Source organism: Podarcis melisellensis, assembly GCF_964234715.1.
Source record: "Podarcis melisellensis genome assembly, chromosome: 1".
NCBI classification, from domain to species: Eukaryota; Metazoa; Chordata; class Lepidosauria; order Squamata; family Lacertidae; genus Podarcis; species Podarcis melisellensis.
Window position 1 is genome coordinate 120,571,293 of NC_138528.1, and position 10,951 is coordinate 120,582,243.

General features: G+C 41.9%; 1 long non-coding RNA gene across 2 annotated transcripts; it reads right to left on the bottom strand.

Annotated features, from left to right (window-relative positions):
* Positions 1-5,709: 5,709 nt before the first annotated feature.
* LOC309365905 lies at positions 5,710-10,304 on the bottom strand. Of its 2 annotated transcripts, XR_014166280.1 has the most exons (4): positions 10,095-10,304; positions 9,825-9,934; positions 6,665-6,725; positions 5,710-6,567 (listed from the first exon to the last, which is right to left on the bottom strand). It is a non-coding gene; the product is annotated as an uncharacterized lncRNA (long non-coding RNA). The 2 variants fall into 2 exon arrangements; XR_014166281.1 differs by lacking the exon at positions 10,095-10,304 and having other exon boundaries at positions 9,825-10,062.
* Between the last annotated feature and the right edge of the window lie 647 nt (positions 10,305-10,951).

Sequence of the window (10,951 nt, forward strand, 5' to 3'; positions counted from 1 at the left end):
GGAGCCTTCTCTTCTCATGAGGTGGCCAAAGTATTGGAGCCTCAGCTTCACAATCTGTCTTTCCAGGGAGCACTCAGGGCTGATTTCCTTCAGAATGGATAGATTTGATCTACTTGGAGTCCATGGGACTCCCAAGAGTCTCCTCCAGCACCATAATTCAAAAGCATCAGTTCTTCGGCGATCAGCCTTCGTTATGGTCCAGCTCTCACTTCCATACATCACTACTGGGGAAACCATAGCTTTAACTATACGGACCTTTATATAGAATAGAAACATTAAATAGAAACATAGCTTTAAAATAAATGACTTCTATCAAATAAAGCAATATTCAAGAATCCATTAGAATATAACAGTAAACAGTAAAATTAAATATCAGCAAATAATAATTAAACAGTTTACACTTAACAATTACAATCAAGAATGACTAAACTATAATCAATAAAAATAACAGCCAGTCACAATGCATAAAATACCACAAAACCATGTGAAAGAATTAAATTGAGAAACAAGAACACACATTTTTTTTAAAAAAAAAATATCTTTGAACTTCTCACTTCCCAGCTGCTCCTGCTGTTTTCAAAGTCATGGTCTAGGAAAGGTTCCTAGAGATGGAGGGTGGGGCAAGGTAGATGGAAAAAGTCATTCCATGACCAAACAACCTGCTGGTTTACGGACAGATTTAAAGCTATTCCATATTGGATCAAGCTCCATAAAGTTGGGAAATCAATAGCTAAGGCTGGTATCTTAATGCATGTGACCTGCAATCAGCAATTATGCTGAACAATGTCACAAATTACTCTTGCCTGAAACTACCTTGTACACTTTCTTTAATGTTTCAGTCCTAAATTCATATGGACTAGCCGGGGCCCAAATATTCCCTGTGTTGTCCTTGTCCTGTATTGCCTTAGGAAGCAACTGAGATTTATTGTGTTGCTAGAGGAATCCTCCGGAGAGATTACCCAGGCCTGTTTATTGCTTACAACAGTAGCTGCCAGGATGCTCATAAACCTCTAGGAAAGTTCTGCTTTCTCTCTGAACTTGTGAGGCTTTCTGCAGTTGATTTCCAGCTGGGAGGCTCTTCCAAGAACAACAGTGCAATGTTGCGTTACCATTCCTATAAGAACTGCCTGGCCAGAAGCTGGCCGCAAAGAACCTCATGCTGCTACAAGTCAGTGTAGAGTTTACCCTAAATGCTCTGGGGCAAAATATGACCTTCTTCCATCTCAGCCCAGCCACCTTGTTAATCTCAAACACAAAATTCAATGCAGTGGTACTTCAGGTGACATACAATTCAGGCTACATATGCTTCAGGTTACAGACTCCACTAACCCAGAAATAGTACCTCGGGTTAAGAACCTTGCTTCAGGATGAGAACAGAAATCATGCTCCGGCGGTGCGGCAGCAGCAGGATGCCCCATTAGCTAAAGTGGTGCTTCAGGTTAAGAACAGTTTCAGGTTAAGAACAGACCTCTGGAACGAATTAAGTACTTAACCCGAGGTACCACTGTAATCATGGACAGGACCTAAAAAGCTATTGATTAGAAAATTCTGACCATCGCCAACACATAGACATCTTGTTCCGTTACAGACTTTGGATGGTACAAAATTAAAATATTGGGGGCATGTCAGTCCAGCACATCACTTTCACAACGCTTCAGGAAGGTTGGTCCAAATTCTAACAACATTTTGTATAACCTGAAGAAAATCCAGAGCACAAACAGTATATTAAATCAATAACTGCGTGACATATCATTTTTGAAAGTTAAAAAATAAGTTGCAATGTTTGGTCAAACAAAATGCAGCAGAATTGCATTCTTAAATGTTTATGTATTTATGGAAGATAGAATATTGTCCCACTCACAGTTTTGATCATCTGTATTTGAAAGTTATAGTACCATTTATGAATCATTACCATGAACACAAAAAAGCATATGGCTGAACCTCCAGCTCTGGACTTTGTACAATATCCAAAACATTTTGATACAAGCTTATTACTTTATACTATTTAGATGATTTATGCCTAAATGATCAAAAAAATCTAAGCTAAAGCCTTTATAGTCCCACCCTTCAAAAAATTCACTTACAGGTGTTTCGCTCCAAGGGATTCTTCAACAAAAGAGAAAACATTTGTGTGGTCTAAGAAAATACCAAAGCACAAAGAATCATCCTTGACAGAGGAAGGAGACGATGGCCTCTCCTGACACAATGGACATCAACATCAGCCACTTGCTGTTTGATTGGCCTGGAGGATTGAGTGAGAAACTGCTGCTCCCTTAGCTGGGCAGACCAAACCAAGAGCCAAAAGCAAAGTCCATTGGGGTGCCAAATACTGGCTAAGATCTCTGCAAAAGATAATGAGTTCGGGTTAAAAATACGTGAAAATCAGACCCAATATTGCTGCATGCAGCATCACATTTGAAACTGCAGGTACAGGCTTTCTGTCTCCTTAGTGGCTCGCTCGGCTCAAAATACAAACCTAGGAAATTCAGGGGAAAGAGGCCAGCATTTGGTAGAAACCTCCCCATGTCTTTATAAAGCCACTTCCGGCCTGCCCAGGAGGTGGGGTTGCGGGCTTCACGCCCACCTCCACATGAGCGGGGGCTGGTTTCAGCCCCCACGAGAGTAGGGGAATCCCGGCTGCGTCTTCCCCCCAGCCAGCCAATCGGCTGGCTGGGGGAGGCGTGGCCTGCCCTATTTAGGGCCAGCGCAGAGGGGGCTCGCCCTCTTTTTGCCAGCTAGCCCCCACGTTTTCCCACCCTCCCTCCCTTTGGGTAGGCTTTAGGTAGGTCTCTGACTTTGCTATGGACTTCGGTCTGTTGCCACAAGGGGCACGGTAGGAATTTTTCCCAATTGCAAATTTACAGCCATTTGGTTTTTTGCCTACCTCGTAGCAACTCGTCACAACTCCTCGGCATTGGCGGTTAGGCATTGGTAAGAAGGGGTTAAGAGGATGTGGGGGGGGAGGAATGCCATCACCTCCCCCCAGTGAACGAAGGGTGGTCCGATAAAGGACTCCGGGGGGCGTGGCCCTGTCTGAAGCCTATGGAGGTGTGGGCCAAATGCACACCCCCGAGCGGTGACCCGGGGGAGCTCCTAGTTGACGCGCCTCAGCAGGAGACTCCCCCTCTATGGTGTTAACCCTTCCCGTGTCTCCAGCAAATGGGCTGGAGCCGGATAGTCGATAGGACCAATGCCTAAGCCAATGCCTCTCACTCCTGAATTCAATAAAGTTGTGGCCTAATTTGCCCATTTAACCTTAAATTATGTTGTCTTGTGTCTTTATTTATCCTGGTGGGGGGCAGGAACTCGCCACGCAACAATATCTGCGGAGTCTGCTCCATTAGAGAAAATCAGGCACTGCCACACCAACCTTGGTCTGCCTTTAGCTAGCTCCCACCTGCCTGCCACCTTTCTTTCTTTTCTGAAATGGTTTTTATTGGTTTTACAAAATAAACCTCACATTTAACACATTTAGATTTTAAATTCAAACAAGATTCTTCCGAATCTTCGGACTTCCCTCCTCCCCTCCGTGGGTCCTTTATATATCTAAATCAACTGGATATTATAATTCATCCACATTACAGTCCTCCGAAATACCCAAAGTCTTTGTAACATTGCAGGAGTTATTGAAAGCTTGCCAAAGAGCTCAAGTGATTACAGTGTTCTTTTAAATACAATCTGCATTTGTCCCATTCCCTGCTGAAGTTTTGATCCTCCTGGTTTCTGATCTTCCCTGTCAGCCTCGCCATCTCTGCATAATCACGTAGTTTCATCTGCCAGTCCGCTTTTGTCGGCATATTCTCCTCTTTCCATCGCTGGGCAGGCAGCATCCTTGCAGCTGTAGTCACCTACATGAATCGTCTTCTCAAATCCTTCCGTATGTCTGCACCTAAAATTCCTAACAAAAAGGCTTCTGCTCATTTGACAAATGTTATTTTAAACATAGGAAGATGGAGCCTATCATTCTTTCAGCCTTCACCTGCCATTAGCTCTGACTCCACCTACAGTTAGCCTCTCAGCCTTCTTCCCTGCCTATCCCAATGGTCATCAGGTACCACTGAAGTGGGGTCATGAACACAAAGGCTTTTTTAGAGCAGCCTTCTGCATTTCTCTGTCTCTCCAGAATACGCAATAGTTATGTGGCACGAGAGACAGAACCTGGCAACGTCATGAACGCACAGATCATTGTTATAGTCAGTTTGAAGATTCCCTTGGAGAGATATCGGAGGCATGAAAGCCGCCAATATGAACACCATCTCTGGCCAAGGCAGCTCATTGCTCTTCTTTTCCACAGAGCTGCATTTGCGACATTTAAATCACAAAGTGGTGTTTATTGCTGCCAGAGACTGAGGGAAACAAGATGAGAAAGAGAGCCTATTCTCTTCATAAAATTGTTAAATTGCCAATTTGTTTCATACTTCTTCTCTCCCCCCCCCCCTATTTTGAGCATTGGTATCCTGCTTCGAGTGATCAAATAGGAGCCCACCCAAAGGAAGTGATTTTAGCACAGTTTAAGTACCAACAAATTGTTTATCCCTTGCAAGCCAGGCTGCTCGAGACTATATTTAATGTAGCATCATTCCCACTATTATCATTTGCATGAAAGAGATGATTATTTATGCAACAAGATGTAACTAGGGAAGCAGTTTTCAGAAATAATCACACCCCAGGGACATTGCAAGGCACAAGGTTCATTACCGTTGAGAGGGGAAGTATATTTTGCTCTGAAAAGGATGAAGCTGGAGTTTAGAATACTGAACTGCAGTTTCAGCTAAGCTGCTCGGTTCACTTAGATTAATCTGTCCCTTTAGACTGCTTACCTCATCAGTCCATTGGAATTCTCCTGCAGCTCAAGTCATGTTCTTTAACCCCTTAGATATACAGTCGCACCTTGGAAGCCAAACGGAATGCATTCCGGAAGTCCGTTTGACTTCCAAAACGTTCTGAAACCAAGACGTGGCTTCCGATTGGCTGCAGTGTGTGAACAGGGAAATATCATACTCCTGCCCCCTATCAGAGATGTAGCTTGGCTTCCTCTCTAGTGCTGATTGCTATTCTGACAAGCTTTACATTGGGTAAGAAGGTCTCTTTAAATGAAAGGGGGGGGGGACTAACCAGCATTTCCTGTGTTGCATTCCTAAAAACATTTTCCTCAAGTTAGCTTGTTGTTGTTTAGTCGTTTAGTTGTGTCTGACTCTTTGTGACCCCATGGACCACAGCATTCCAGGCACTCCTGTCTTCTCCTCCTGCAGTTTGGTCAAATTCATGCTGGTAGCTTCGAGACACTGTCCAACCATCTCATCCTCTGTCATCCCCTTCTCCTTGTGCCCTCCATCTTTCCCAACATCAGGGTCTTTTCCAGGGAGTCTTCTCTTCTCATGAGGTGGCCAAAGTATTGAAGCCTCAGCTTCAGGATCTGTCCTTCCAGTGAGCACTCAGGGCTGATTTCCTTCAGAATGGATAGGTTTGATCTTGCAGTCCACGGGACTCTGAAGAGTCTCCTCCAGCACCATAATTCAAAAGCATCAATTCTTCAGTGATCAGCCTTCTTTATGGTCCAGCTCTCACTTCCATACATCACCACTGGGGAAACCATAGCTTTAACTATATGGACCTTTGTCGGCAAAGTGAGGTCTTTGCTTTTTAAGATGCTTATTTCAAAGCAAACATGGATAGGATTGGTATACCTGAGAATATATCCATCAATGGTCAAAATATCATATGCATTTTGTATATGAGCTCCATATGAAAATGAATGAGCTGCTCATTCACCCTCAAGTTTTTATATTTCTATTATTCTTTTGGATCTGTGCACCACTTTATCATAAAAACCTCTGTTTACATATACTGCCTTTCACATGAGTTTCAAGGTAGTATACAACAATAAATCCAATTTTGTTAAAAGTTCACAAATATACAACAAAGCAATAACTTTTTTAAAGGTCTGGTAAAGGTTTTCCATAGCTTAGACCTAGAAAGTCTGGTTTTCTTGTTTTCTAACCTCTTCCCCTCAATATCCTTCTAAGGTCTATAATATTTTTTTACCTAATATTACTGCTGATTCATAGCAGCATTTCCCCCGCATGCTTAGTTACAAAGAAAGAAAAGAGAAGTATCTGTCTGTTTCTTTTTGAGAAAAATGAAAAGGGCATATAAAATCATTTAAAAAATGTTCATTTGAATTAAACTTCTAAGAATGGTTGAGATCTAAATTTAAGATACCAGCCAGTTATTACAATAAAATCCAATATTCTCATCGCTAATGCATTCAATACTATTATAATATATGATTTTATTGTATGTCTTTGCTTATCATAGCTGTTTTCTCCACAGGGACATGGGTGCTTCACTAGTTTACTGTAAGCAGAATCCAGTATTTTCACACTAATGCAAATTCCACAGGAATTTCCAGAGGACAGGAAAACCTCTCCCCTCAAGCTGAAAACTCCCCTTGATCTCCCCTTGATGTGTACATTGGCCCTGAATCAGGAAATCATGATTGCGATTTAATCTCACCTTTGCTCAGTACTCACTAGATGATTTTGGGCAATCCATCCAGCTCCCCATCTATAGTATGGGGAGAATGACTTGACTTAAGAGGGTCACAAGAAGATAAACTATACAAAGAGCTTTGACTATTTGAAACTGCGATATAAATGCTTACTTATCATCATCATCTTCATTGGGAGCAGAACAAAGAGACACATGAACAGCCGTGTGTTCATCTAAAGGGGAGAAAGAGAGAGAGAAAAGGAGAGAAAACAGCCTTGTGTCAGTTTATCGAGAGTGTAGCTGAAGCATGTAATATGCATTTATGTGCTAAAAGGCCCAGAGCATTTTAGAGTGTCAAACACGTCATACATTTTGGTATAGGCAATTTAATATGTATGTGTCAACACTGATCAGGCAAACATTAAGGTGTGAGAAAAGTGGCATTCATTACATAACGTGCTGTCATAAGGAAAAGGTCACTTTCCTTTTAGTACAGCGCCCAGGATTTTCACTGGATTTTTAAACTGGTGAGCATCCTCTTTCACAGCAGTTCTTAGACAATCTTCGGCAGCACAATGGTGCACTTTTCTTTCGTATATTTGAGAGACAATTTAAAAACCTCCATCAAGGTATGGAGTATATTGGGTTGGATCCAGACTTACAGTGCAGTCCGAGCCAGTGGCTTTTTTTCTAAAAAAAATATGTTTAGGGGTACTCTCCTTTTGACTCAAGAAAACCACCATATTATACAGTGGTACCTCGGGTTACATTTGCTTCAGGTTACATATGCTTCAGGTTACAGACTCTGTTAACCCAGAAATAGTGCTTCAGGTTAAGCACTTTGCTTCAGGATGAGAACAGAAATTGTGCTCTGGCAGCGTGGCAGCAGCAGGAGGCCCCATTAGCTAAAGTGGTGCTTCAGGTTAATAACAGTTTTAGGTTAAGTACAGACCTCCGGAACGAGGTCTTCTGGTGGTTCCCTCATTGCAAGAAGTGAGGTTACAGGGAACCAGACAGAGGGCCTTCTCGGTAGTGGCGCCCGCCCTTCAGATGTGAAGGAAATAAGCAGCTATCTTCTTTTTAAAAGACAGCTGAAGGCAGCCCTGTTTAGGGAAGTTTCTAAATATTTAATGCTGTGTTGATTGATTGGAAGCTGCCTAGAGTGGCTGGGGAAACTCAGCCAGATGGGTGGGGTATAAATAAATTATTATTATTATTATTATTATTATTATTATTATTATTATTATTATTATTAACAAATTAAGTACTTAACCTGAGGTACCACTGTAGTTCAAATCAGGGAAAATAAATACAGTAAATGGGCAAAAGTACAAAGATTCACAAAGTGTTTAGGGGTATGCGTACTTTGTGCATCCTCCCAGAAAAAAAAACCCCCCACTGGTCCTAACTATGACCACTTAGAAGTTAGTCCTACTGAATTCAATGAAGGTTACTCGCAGGTAAGTCGGTTTAAGGTTGCAGACATAATCATTCTTAGAATAGACCCATTAAAATAAATGTGTTCCAAGTTGCTCATGATCAACTTTACTGATTTATTTAGAAGAGGTATATGCTGCTTTTCATTTCTGTGATGAATTATGAAAGCGGCTTACAAATAAAACATGGTGCATAAAATACTTTTTTAAAAAAGTAATGCAATAAAATATAATCAGTAACATTATATTATTAAAACCAAATCAGAATTGTGGGGTGGGGAGTGAATAACACACATCCCATTGATTTCCAATCAGTGGTTGAACCTATTGTTTTCAAATATGACCATGAGCAGAAATCACCATTAAAATCAAGCCAAAAGCTCAAGAAGGCAGTTGAGACTTTGAGCTCACACAAAACAAATCGTGGAAGCACATAGTTTAACAAATGGTTCTATGGGGCTGCCCAGCACATAAAATTTGATCTAGCGAACAAAGAAGAAAATTGTGTCAAAGGCTGACCTATATGTTGGACTGAATAGGACAGTCCAGAATAATAGGAAATAACCGGGGCAGAAATACTTCATGCAATTGATTGCTGTGACAGTAGAACAAAAGCATATTTTTGGCTGCTCCAGGGGGCTTCTGTGGATCAAACTTTGCTAATGCGCTCTCTCTCGGCAGTTCGAATCCCTGTGATGGGGAGAGCTCCTATTGCTCTGTCCCAGCTCCTGCCAACCTAGCAGTTCGAAAGCACACCAGTGCAAGTAGATAGATAGGTACCGCGGCGGCGGCAGAAAGGTAAACAGTGTTTCTGTGCGCTCTGCTTTCTGTCACAGTCCTCTGTGCACCAGTAGTGGTTTAGTCATGCTGGCCACATGACCCAGAAAGCTGTCTGTGGACAAATGCCAGCTCCCACAGCCAGTAGCGAGATGAGGTCCACACTCCATAGTTGCCTTCAACTGGACGTAACCATCCAGGGGTCATTTTCCTTACCTATATTGCCCAGCTAAGGAATATAAGGCAAGGCTGTAGCTTATGCTACAATAGCAGGGCTGTTAGGAAGAGCTGTATAACTGAATTTAAGTCATTTCTTGTTTTAAGAGAAAACTTTTAATGAGGGTGAAAGAGGAGAGTGCAAAATATGGTCTGAAGTTCAACATCAAAAAAACAAAGATTATGGCCACTGGGCCCATCACCTCCAGGCAAATAGAAGGGGAAGAAATGGAGGTAGTGAGAGATTTTACTTTCTTGGGCTCCATGATCACTGCAGATGGTGATAGCAGCCACGAAATTAAAAGACGCCTGCTCCTTGGGAGAAAAGCAATGAAAAACCTAGACAGCATCTTAAAAAGCAGAGACATCACCATGCCAACACAGGTCCGTATAGTTAAAGCCATGGTTTTCCCAGTAGTAATGTATGGAAGTGAGAGCTGGACCATAAAGAAGGCTGATCGTCAAAGAATTGATGCTTTTGAATTATGGTGCTGGAGGAGACTCTTGAGAGTCCCATGGACTGCAAGAAGATCAAACCTATCCATCCTTAAGGAAATCAGCCCTGAGTGCTCACTGGAAGGACAGATCCTGAAGCTGAGGCTCCAAGACTTTGGCCACCTCATGAGAAGAGAAGACTCCCTGGAAAAGACCCTGATGTTGGGAAAGATTGAGGGCACAAGGAGAAGGGGATGACAGAGGACAAGATGGTTGGACGGTGTTCTCAAAGCTAGCAACATGAATTTGACCAAACTGCGGGAGGCAGTGGAAGACAGGTGTGCCTGGCGTGCTCTGGTCCATGGGGTCACGAAAAGTCGGACACAACTAAACGACTAAACAACAACAACAAATGACACAATCTTCAGACAATATTGCACCAAACCATATGCAAAATGCAGTGTTCACCATCAATACTTCCAGTGATCATGTGGCAACTGATAGTTTCAGGAACACAATATATTTTCCTCTTTTGGTGGCAGTGGGGGTAGGGGTGTTCTCTTATATGATGGAGATTTCTGAAAAATATATATGACCTGTTGTATTCAGTTCCGCAAGACAGAGTCTAATCAACAATTGTTTGCAAAACACTACAGTTTGGCCCATGCTCAAAGGATGTAAAATGACAGAAAATAGGAGAGCAGATTCAGAGGGGAGATTTGCAAAACATGTCCTTACAGTAAGAAATGGAATTGTGGCTATAAACAGATCGATATCAAGCAGTGCAATGAGAGTTCCAGAGATGTGGTTTAACATCTGATGTAACAACTACAGGGTACCAAATGGAATTCTCAGAAGAATCCAACATCACACGTTCCACGTCTACTATTCCTGCTCCTCAGAATGAGCTCAGTGGCAAAGTTAATAGCAATATCATTTCATAAATGAAAGGGCCATGTGAAACCAATTACAGTGTAGGCCAGATAATGACAGGTGCCGGTGGGTGGGGACCACATGAAAAACCCAACAGAATTTGCCAGTACTTTAGGAGATAGTGAGTTACCTCTGCATAAAATCACATCAAAAAAAGCAATTGCAAGTGGTGATAGCATTAAGGAATATTCAGTCCCCAAACGGAGCTTGATTACAAGTTTTGAACACATTCAAGAACAGCCTGGATCTCAAGGTTATTGCAGGTGAAGCAACTGGAAATCTTGTAGGACATGCCAAAACAGAATCCTCCTCAGAGTTTTATTTTCCTTTCAGTTGCAATGAAGGCAATTTCCAACACAATTAGCCTTTGTTATAACCATCAACAAACAGTAAATGAACCCATAATAACTGAAAATTATACTTACCCATGGATAAGTATAAAGACATATTATTATGTCCAAAGTTAGATCTTTTAGACAGAAATTTAAACAGATACCTTGAGGCTACAATCCTGTTCAGCTCAATGGGACTTCTAAGTAGACAGATACAGGATTGTACCATGAATGGTTTTAAAACGTAGGAGGTAAAAGGAGCATATCCTTCAAATGTGGTCCTCAAATAAGTTTGGGATTCAAAATGATTCAACTAAGCAGATCCACAAT